General features: G+C 53.1%; 1 long non-coding RNA gene across 2 annotated transcripts; it reads right to left on the reverse strand.

The window, feature by feature from the left end:
* Positions 1 to 4,988: 4,988 nt before the first annotated feature.
* On the reverse strand, positions 4,989 to 10,242 carry LOC144229629 (uncharacterized). 2 transcript variants are annotated; one of them, XR_013334541.1, is made up of 3 exons: positions 9,912 to 10,224; positions 9,302 to 9,488; positions 4,989 to 5,129 (listed from the first exon to the last, which is right to left on the reverse strand). It is a non-coding gene; the product is annotated as an uncharacterized LOC144229629 (long non-coding RNA). The 2 variants fall into 2 exon arrangements; XR_013334542.1 differs by lacking the exon at positions 4,989 to 5,129 and having other exon boundaries at positions 8,822 to 9,488; positions 9,912 to 10,242.
* Positions 10,243 to 10,251: the final 9 nt, after the last annotated feature.

The raw sequence follows: 10,251 nt of genomic DNA on the forward strand, positions 1-10,251 counted from the left end.
GAGGGGGGAGTGCGACCCCTCCCGCGGATGCGGAGGCCACGGCTGGGCTCTCGGGGGTCCAGGGGAAACCTGGGTGCGCTCTGACGGGGACCAGGTGTGGCGGTGGGTCTGCTGCCTTGCGGACCATTGGCGGAGGGGATTTGGGGTCCCCTCCCACAGGAACGAGGGTTGGTCACGACCCCCCCCCCGCCCCCTGGGGCCAGGGGTAGTTGCAGGTTGCTCCCGTGGGATCTGTGAGGCGCCGGGTCCTTTCCACAGGGGCCAGCAGCGGGGTGACTGCAGACTCCCTCCCTCAGGAGCCCGAGGCGGCCTGGAAGGAACGCCGTGGGCCCCGGGGTGGCCAGCGACTGCCTGGGTGGCTGCCAGCACCAGGCATCTCTGACCCTGCCTGAGAAATCAGATAGGAAGCCCCCGTCTCCACAGCTGACCGAATCTGAGAAGCAGCGCACCCCTTTAGATGTGTTCAAGATGAACTGGGCCATACCGGGTGTTTCAAGTTCGTCTGAGCACACGCGACCGCGGTGGGGAAGCCCAGAACTGGAAGAGACTGGGGCTGGGCCGGAGCCCCTGAGAGACCCAGGCACAAAATACCGAGGCAAAGCAAGACCCTTAATTGGCTACAATGTGAAGCCTCGTTGGCTGCTTGCGATTGGCTGTTCTTACATTTCAAACCCTTAACCTTGACCTTGAGGCATTTACAGGCTCCCTCTGGGCTTATTTACATCAGCGCCAAGGCGGTGAGCCCGTGGGTCTAGTGGCCTTCTGGGGCCTGGGCTCTTCAGTTCACCACAGTGCTTGATGGCTCTGCAATTCCTTCACCATCTTGACCTGAATACAGGTTTTAAGAAGAAATTGAAGCTTCTTTCTTGGCTCCACAGTCACCAGGAGCCCAGGCTTCTTTCTAACTCCAGCATCCCAGTGTTGGGCCTCCGTTCCCAGCAGGGCCGTGGGGTGCGGTATGACTGCTGGAGTCCCGCCCATCACATTCATGTTCCAGGCGACAGGGACGACGGGCCAAAGGGTGCACCAAAATGACACATTTCATTTCAAGAGCTCCTCCCGCAGTGTCCCCCAGGCCTGAGGCCTTTATCTTCCTGTGTCCGTGGCCAAGGCGGTGGGATTGCTGGGCACATTGTGGCCCTGAATCAGATGGCGGTCACTTAGCAATACCAGGTTCGAGGGCCTTGGACGTGGACAGAGCTTTTCCAGGGCAAGCACTCCATCCACTAACAGGCCCATATCCAACCTGACGGCTCATGTGAAGGCCCCGACCGACGCACCGGGACCCTTCCCCACTCCTCCTACCCAAGTGTGAGCTCAGTCATGGCTCCGACCTCCCCCTTGCTTGGGACGATGTCGTGGGTTGGGCAGGCACTTGGTAGATGTTTGCCGAATTAACTGAAATCATTGTATTTGAAGTGCTGTGAAATTTTATTCCTACAATGACACATTCCTGATTTTTTAATGGAAGTCAGTGCTGCAATAAGTCTTGCCAGGCTGAAATTCACTGTGGTTTGACGTTTCTGGAATACACCTGTTCCGTAGGGTAAGAGAAGCTGTCATCTTTGGGGGCCCATTTCTGTGTTCATTCGTTGCTTCGATGTGCCCATTCAGGAGACATGAAGGACCGTACACAGTATCATAGCTAATTAGTTCATTTAGGTGAAGTCTTTTATGATTCTCCCAAGTAGGCAGTAGAAAGGGGTTCAAAGACAAATGTGATATTATGGGATGATATAGAAATAATTAGTGGAGGGGGGCATGGTGAGAATAGAAAAGGTTGTAAGCATTGCTTGTAAGACTTCTCCAGGTGCTTCAAACAGAAGGGTATTAAAATATATGTAAAGCAAAATCCGTTTTCTCTTTCATCATAGTGTTTGCTTAGGCTATGTCTCTGGTTCACGGTGCCAGGGGAAATGGAAGTGTGTTATTTGCCCTGTGTAAAAGTGATCGCGTCTGACTTTAGATGTGGCTCATGATAAAAATCAACACTTCACATGTTTCTCTCTTTTTTTTTTTGCTTTCATGACATTAACAAACGAGGCACCTTCCTTCTCTTTTCCTATCATATTTCCATCTCTGCACCATCATCATCCCCCACCACAATGCTGAGAGCTACAAATGTGGGGGTGGGGCGGGGATCTTCCTAAAAACCAAAGACACATATACAACTGTGGTTTAAGCACCCTGGTTAGGTTTCCTTTTCCAGGCTTTCACGGACAGCACCTGATGTGATCAAATGCAAAAGAAAGCCGTCCGTCTAAAGTCACTGGTTTCTCCCAATGTGGCTTAGTGAGCCGGGGGGGGGAGGGGGCGTCAACCAGAACCAGATGATCTCCCCTTTGAGCTTTTGGCAAAAAAGAAAAAGCAGGCCTTTCTTCCCACTGCTGTTCTGAAGGTGGGGTGTGGTGGGCTCCTAACTCTTCAAGCACAAGGATGCTCACCCCCAACTTCTCGTGGCTGCCCGGTGAGACATTCGGCGCGAAGGCATTGACGCTGTTCGGAGGCCTCCCGGGTCTCCTGACACAGGAGACAAAGGTCCAATTCTGTGCACATCAGGGGTCGACAAAAGGGAAGATATTTTTACCTGTGGCCAGTGACAACCTGTTGTCTGCTGAGACCCGTATTCATTCTTTAAATTTTTTCACTTATTTCTATTAGATGCCCATGTATGTTTAGCACATGCAGATGAACAAAAGAGAATTTAACAGTCACCCCGAACCCCACTGCCCTGAGAGGACCGCCCTGGGCACTGGGGCGTCAGGTTTCTGCAGACCCTGTGAGTCTGACCACGAGAACAGTCGTGTTCACTGGCACCCACCCTGCGGCCGGCGCTGTGGCAGGCACTGGGCGGTCCACTGCTCTCCCCCCACCCCGGCCGGCTGGCAGTACTGTTCTCTGCCCTTCAGAGGTGAGGAGCGGGGACTCAAGGAGGTAGGGTGTCTCCCAGAGGAACACAGACGGGATGGACGCTACCATCCCTTCGCCTCTGCTACGTGGACACTGGGTTTTGTCAACTTTATCACTTTGGTTTGTGCTGGTTGTTTCATTATGAAAAGTAAAAATGCTTCACATGGGTTCAGTTTGTTGTTGCGCTTGTGTTTTGTTTTGTTATTTGCTCTTTTTTACTTAATAACCGTGGTAGGCAAAACGCTAACACGGCCCCACGGTCCCCAGCCTCCTAATTTGTACCTTCTCCCACTTATTCAAACGCCCAACCAGGTGATGGGGTGAAGAGAATTTGTAGATTAAATCCCTAAATTAGTCACCCTTAAAATAGGGAGATTATGCAGGGTGAGTGTCATCCGGTAATTGTCCCTTTAGAGGTGCTGGGCACTTCCTGATGTCGGCAGAGCTCTGGTGCCAGAGGAATGCGAGGTCAGGAAGCATCTCTGCTGCTGCCTTGGGGACCCCAGCAGCCACGAGCGCGGAGAGCAACCCCCACCCGGCAGCTGGCAGGAAACAGGGACCTTTACCCCCCAGCTCAACACACTAGACCCTGCCGCAGCCCCAGGAGCCAGAAAGGGCTCCAGATGAGACCTCGGCCCAGGCCCCCTCCACTCCTGCTGTGTGAGGCCCTGGGCTGAGAGCCAGCCGGCCTTGCCCAGACTCCTGACCTACACAGCGTGCGCGGGCACACGGGGTGGACTGCGGCCGCTGCACTGGTGGGACTTGTTTAGGAACGACAAAACAAACACGGCCTGCGTGTCCTCAGTGCCTTCCACCTCATTTGAGGAGCTCCGTAGCGTCCCACTGTGCCCGTGCACGACAGTCAAGGCCTTCCCACTGTAGACCTTTACCTCTTCCAATCCTTCCGCTACCGTACGCAACATCGCAGCGGACGTTCTAAATTCCTGGAAACGGCACTACACACGGAGGCGAATGTGGTTTTGATATAAATACACCCAACTGCCCTCTAGAAACGCTGCGCCAAATGTCTCCCCCGCCCCGCTGGCTGCTTAGGAGCACACACTTCCCTCCCCAAACTGCCAACACTTCGAGGGACCTGTCCTGTCTTTTTGCATTTTTACGTTTTCGGTGCAACTGGACTTTTGTTGTTGTTGTTGTTCCCTTTGAAGGACATTTGTATCTTTTCTTTTTTAACGTGTGTGCATGCTTGTATTAGCTGGAACTTTTTCAATTGCAAGGGACAGAAAGTCACAGTTGTTTACTCAGAAAGAGAGACAATAGGCTCACAACGGAACGTCCGGGAAAAAAGCAACTCTAAGTGATGCGCAGAGCCTCACCCAGACGTGTCCTTCCCTCTCCGTCCGTGCCTTGTACAAGGTGTGCCCTGGAGACTCCAGGCTTGTATTCTTGTCATCACAAGTCCAGCAGAAGGAACACGGTACGTCGTGGCCTGGCTCTGGTGAGGCCGGCCTGGGCCACCTGTCCCATCTTTGAGCCAGTGGCTGTAGCTCAGCAGAGGGACACAACAGTGGCCACACCTGGCCTAGGGGAGACACCGTGGGGGGGGCGGGAATCCTCCCTGACGCCCAGACACTCACTTCACCAGTTTTACTTATTGGATATTCACCCAGTACAGCCCACGAGATTCCTAGGAACTTATAAAATGAAGACAGTAACTTTGTCATATGTATTTCAAGTACTTTTTAGGTCTGTTTGCTGTAAACAGCAATTATCCTTTTTTACCAAGGAAGTTCTTAATCTTTATGTACTCAAATCACCTGACGGGCCTGTGGCTTTCATGTTAGGCTTAGAAAAGCATCCCTTGCCCTCAGAGATTCTATTTGCCAGTATTTTCATTGAATGCTTTTTATTTTTTTTTTATTGCTCCATGACAATATTTTATCTCTCTTGAATTTATGCTGGTTCGAAATGTTGAAAACTATTTTTCCCACATGTAATTCCAACAGGATTCATTGAGGAATCCGTGCTTTTCTCCATCCGTTGGAAATGCCTTCATTATCGTTTGCTGAATTATGTTACACGTGTGCTTCGATTCTTCTCCTTCCTGCATATCCAACAGGATTCATTGAGGAATCCGTGCTTTTCTCCATCCGTTGGAAATGCCTTCATTATCGTTTGCTGAATTATGTTACACGTGTGCTTCGATTCTTCTCCTTCCTGCATATCCATCTCCACTGACCTTTCCTGTGAGGCCTAATCTGAAAAACAAATACACTTGCAGCTACCAATTACCTACCTTAGGACTGCAATGTGGATGAGGAATTACAAAGCGGTGGTTACAACAGAATGGTGAGGCGTAGCCCCACATCTGGCACTTCTTCAACTGGAGGAAGCAGAAGTTCCTTTTCTTTCACTTTCCCTCTCTCCTCCTTCCCCTACTTAGCTGGTGAATGCCTGGCCATTGCAGATGACCTGGGGCTTTTTTAAGCATAGGAGAAAATACCCCCAAAAAGCAGACGTTGCTATGTTACACGGGTCAGGTAAAATGAGTGCTTAAAATAAGGCAATGCCAAGCCTGTCTTCCTGGCCACACGCTCTCACCTCCCCTGTGAAAACAAAACACAAGTCATCCCGGAGCTGAATTAACTGGCGCAGCGGCAGCAGGTGAGCTTGGCTTTGCTGCGGGCTCGAGAACGGCAGGCCCGACTCCACCCATCGGTCAGCTCTGCCTTTCCTGCCTGTTTTCTGCTTCCACCTCAATTCTCGGTAGCCAGACAGAGCTGTTACAACAGCGACTCCCTGAAACACACAGCACTTAGGACAAGCCTGCCCCAGTATGGCCTGACTGTAAGGCCACAGTCTGCTGTGCAGAGACGAGCAGGGCCTGTCGTGGTCCCCGGGGTGGAACCGGAGAGCCAGAAAAGCAGAAGCATTGTCCACCAGTGCTGACGCGGAGTGGTCACTCCTTGCAGAGGACGGTCGGCCGGTGACGTGCGGATGGCACAGATCATCCGTGATGGCTAGCTGTGAACCAGCATTTTAAGGAAGCCGAAACTGTGAGTAAGCAGATACAACATCTGCGGAAAGGGGCAAGCCACGCAGAAGTGACACGCGCCGTAAACATCATGAAAAAGTCAGAGAAATTCAACCAGCCCCTGAAATGTCCTCGATGTCTGATGGCTTCTGAATTCACTCTGTCAGATCAAATCTCTTCTCTGGGGACGCGGCAGTGGTGGAGCAGGGAAGGGTCCTGCGTCTGACAGCCAGCCGTGCACCCCGTCCACACCCCCAGCCAGCAGCCTTGCAGTAAGGCCCGCTCTCCCATGGGGCCCTTGAGGTGAAGAGGCTGCAACAAAACTATACTCCGTAAGATGACGTTTCCCTAGATGCTAGCTGTGTGACTCAGGTCATTTACTCACTTATTTAGGTTCCAAGGAGAGAGTCACACAATCACTTCCAGGAACAGGCACTTATTACAAGCATACTCCAGGGGCACCTGGGGGGCTCAGTCGGTTAAGCGTCCAACTTCGGCTCAGGTCATGATCTCACAGTTTGTGGGTTCGAGCCCCACGTCGGGCTCTGTGTTGACAGCTCAGAGCCTGGAGCCTGTTTCGGATTCTGTGTCTCCCTCTCTCTCTGACCCTCCCCTGCTCACACGGTCTCTCTCTCAGAAATAAAACATTAAAAAAATTTTTTTAAAAAGCATACTCCATACAGCGTCCGCTTGTGTCAGTTCTTTAGGGTCATGATCACGGGCTTCGCACACAGGCTCCCATGCATGGCATGCAGGGGCTCTCACAGCAGACTGGCCGGGTGTGAGGAACACAGTGGGCTGCTCTCGTTTTTCTTTATATTCTTACTTTTTGATAGAGTCGTGACAGGTGGCTTTTGGCTACAAGCAACAGGACACCCAACACGTGGCCTAAAATGGTGTACGGTTTGTGACCCATCATTGCCTAACTTCTCCCTGATGCTCTGCCGTGCCGTCCACACCCCCAGCTGGCTCACCGCAGGAGGGTGACACAGCCCCAGCAGCAATGACGGCTCCAGGCTTCCTAGTTCGCGCCCCGTTTGGAAGAGCACGTGTGTCCTGCAGGCCCGGAACTAGAGTCCTTTCTTTTAGCCTGACTGGGCCAACTTCTGTCATTTGTCAGCTGCTGGGCCCTGGGGGAATTTCGTGTCTTGAATAGTTAGAGTCTGGGTTTCTGAACAGGCATGACAGACTAGTATTGGTTTCAAGCAGTCAGATCTAGAAACAAAGATGAAGTTGGCTTCTCCTGAGGAGTGACATGGGTGGCTGGTGGGGAGCAGGGTGGGCAGGGACAAACGGAGAGGGGGCAGCCCAGTGGAATCGGGACTCTGTTTGGAAGGACAGGCGGATGTGCCTGTTGGACAAGCAAGAATCAATCGTGCCCACGGCATGTCCGTATAGGGCAGCACTGACCCACAGACTTTCTGCGGTGACGCGTGACCTATACGTGCTGCCACCATGGGAGCCATCAGTCACATGAGGCCACTGGGCACGTGAGTGTCGCTGCTGTGACCGAGGAACAGAATTTCTCATTTTATTACACTTGCAGCGACTGAAGTTCAAACAGCCACCAGGGCTCGTGGCTAGTGCACCGGCCAACACAACCAGAGAGAACGTGTCTGCGGTAAGAAAGCAAGACGACAGAGGGTGTGGAGGAGCTGGGTGAACTGGGCAGCATGCACCCCGCAGAAGACTGGGGCTGCCACCTGCTGTGGGCAGACTGTGGCCGCGGGCTGAGGCAGGTGTGTTTTCATCATCTCATGCTGCCTAACAAACCTGCCCCACACTCAGTGCTTTAAAATAGCAACTTTTTCACTTGTTCTCGGTTCCGCACGCAGTCGGGGCTGAGGCCCGGCTGGGCAACCTTTCCGTCGGGCCTGCTGTTGGTCCCTCGTACGGCTTCCTTCAGCCAGCAGGTCGGCTGGGACGGCGGGACCTCCTCTCCACATCGCTGCAGCCTCTCCTTCAACACCTGGTCTTTCCAGCGAGGACCCCGGGCCTCTCACAAGGTGGTTCAGGGCCTCCAGGACACAAGAGTAGAAGCTGCCAGAACTTCCTACAGTTTGCGCCCCGCCCCGGCCCAGGGACACGCCGCCACATTCTACTGAAGCAAGTCACAGGCCTGGACAGTGTGAAAAATCACTGCAAACAAACCACAACACCTCTTCCTGTCAGACTGTTTTGCAACCTCAAGATGTCAGAGGCAGCAGTGCACAGCAGACTTCCCCTGGACCAGGAACCGCCCCGGCTCCTCAGTGTACATCCTGAGCTCTAACTCCTGCCCCTACCTTGTTCACTTAGCTGGGTACTTCTCAGGGGACACCACTCAGCTGGGTTGGTCGGCTGTCATTCAAAATGGCACATCCGTATCGGGGAGGGGAGAACTTCCCACGAAATCATCACATGAACCGAGCTGAATGGCTTAACTTTTGTCCCACGTCTACCCTGCACTTTGCCTGAGACTGTCAACTTTATCAGTCTCTTGAACAAATACTTTAAGTTTCTGACTCCCGGACCAGCCTGAGTACAGAAGCAGCACCGCACTGTACCAAGAGTTACGTAAAAGCCTTTTATTGGAGACTGAGCTCTACAGGGGCGCCTGGGTGGCTCAGTTGGTTAGACGTCTGATGTTTTATTTCAGCTCAGGTCACCATCTCACAGTTTGTGGGTTCAAGCTCCATGTCAGTGTGGAGCCTGCTTGGGATTCTCTTTCTCTCCTCTCTTCCCCTCCTGTGCTCGCTCTCTCAAGACAATGAAAACTTAAAAAAAAAGACTGAGCTCTACTGCCTACGAGGTGTGTGATCCTGAACAGGAATCTTAAATGGTTTGCCTTTTAGTTAAATTAGAATACTAACATATGCTGTAGAAATCACAGGGGTCTCAGAAAAAATAAAGCAATAAAATAAAAAACAGCAAGAAGACAGTGAATATAAACTATTATTTTGGCATCATTTAAAGTTCAACAAACATCCATTCATTTAATTCCATACACAGTTACCATGGGCGCGGGCTGTGGTAGATTCTAGAAGTGCAGTAATGGACAAACAAAATCACAGCCCTCCCTCAAGACGGGTATTAAATCATTTCGCAAAATACGTAATCATAAGAGAGTGTCGTGAAAACAACGCACAGGGTACTCAAAAGACGTAGGAAGAGGGACCTGACCTCTTCTAGGAGGATCAGGATGGAGGACAATTAGCATTAATGGACTGGATGGGAAGGTCCTGTACCGTCATTCAACGATTCTCTCTTGAAACGGCGTTAAGTATTCATCTCCCGCCTGCCGTGCCGGCACCAGCACCGTGGAAGGCACATCTACGTGTCCACGTTTAGGGAAACAAAAAAGGGAATACATGCTCCCGAGGCCTTTATGCCAGATTTCTCCGCCAGATGACCTACCAGCAAGCCCACTGCCCGGGGAACAGCTCCATCCTTCTGGCTGGCCTCAAACATGGAGGGAGGGAGCGGCAGGGTCTCACACGAATCGCCATCATCCAGCTGTGGGTCGCGATATCTCAAGCCATGGCGGGGCCATTTCTGGAGGACACCCTTCCCCACCGTGTGCCCGTGGTCGCTGTTGTAGGTGCTGTGGGCGTGGACAATAAGACACATCAGGTTCCCGCCACCATGGAGCTTGTACCAGTGGGGGCCAGTGAAAGTCAGGGAGGACACGGAATACAGGAATTAAAAAAAAAAAAAAGTGACAGGTGCTTTGCAGAAACTAAAACGGCAATGGGATGGGGACGGATGCACCTCAGATGGGATGGCGAAGAAATGCTTGCAAGGATGGGCGCCGGAGCTGAGGCCTGAAGGGAAACGGGAGGCCAGCCAGAGGCCAAGGAGGCAAGCTCGCTGCCTGACGTCGGGGGCAGCGGCTCGTCACGCGGCGGTGGGAGTGGGGGTGTCTCCTGGGGGCTATCTGGGGACCGTGTGCAGACAGGGTGCTTGCCACGCTGGGGGAGGGTGGAACCGACGCCCGAAGAACAGCAGAAGCTGGGGTGCCGCTCACCGGCCTACCGTGCACGGGGCGGCCCCACACAGGACCACTGGCCCCAAACGCCGGCGCTGCACCTGCACAGGAACCTCGTCCCGAGGCAGGAAGGTTTGCAAATCAGCCCGGAACACCAGGCAGAGCCCGAAGCCGCCGTACGGGGGGTCTGTCTACGCTTCCTCGGAGTGACACGCACGATTCCCCTTTTAAAACCCGGTAAGGGGCAACTCCGGAGTTCGGGGCTCCACTCCCGGTAGAAGGGGACGCGCCGCCCGGCTGGGCTTCCGGGAGGAACCGGAAGTTGCTAGCGGCGACCAATGGGGGCGCCGAGGGGCGGGTCTCGCGAGAAGGGAGGTGT

This window comes from Crocuta crocuta, unplaced genomic scaffold (assembly GCF_008692635.1).
Source record: "Crocuta crocuta isolate KB4526 unplaced genomic scaffold, BGI_CrCroc_1.0 scaffold862, whole genome shotgun sequence".
Lineage (NCBI taxonomy): Eukaryota > Metazoa > Chordata > Mammalia > Carnivora > Hyaenidae > Crocuta > Crocuta crocuta.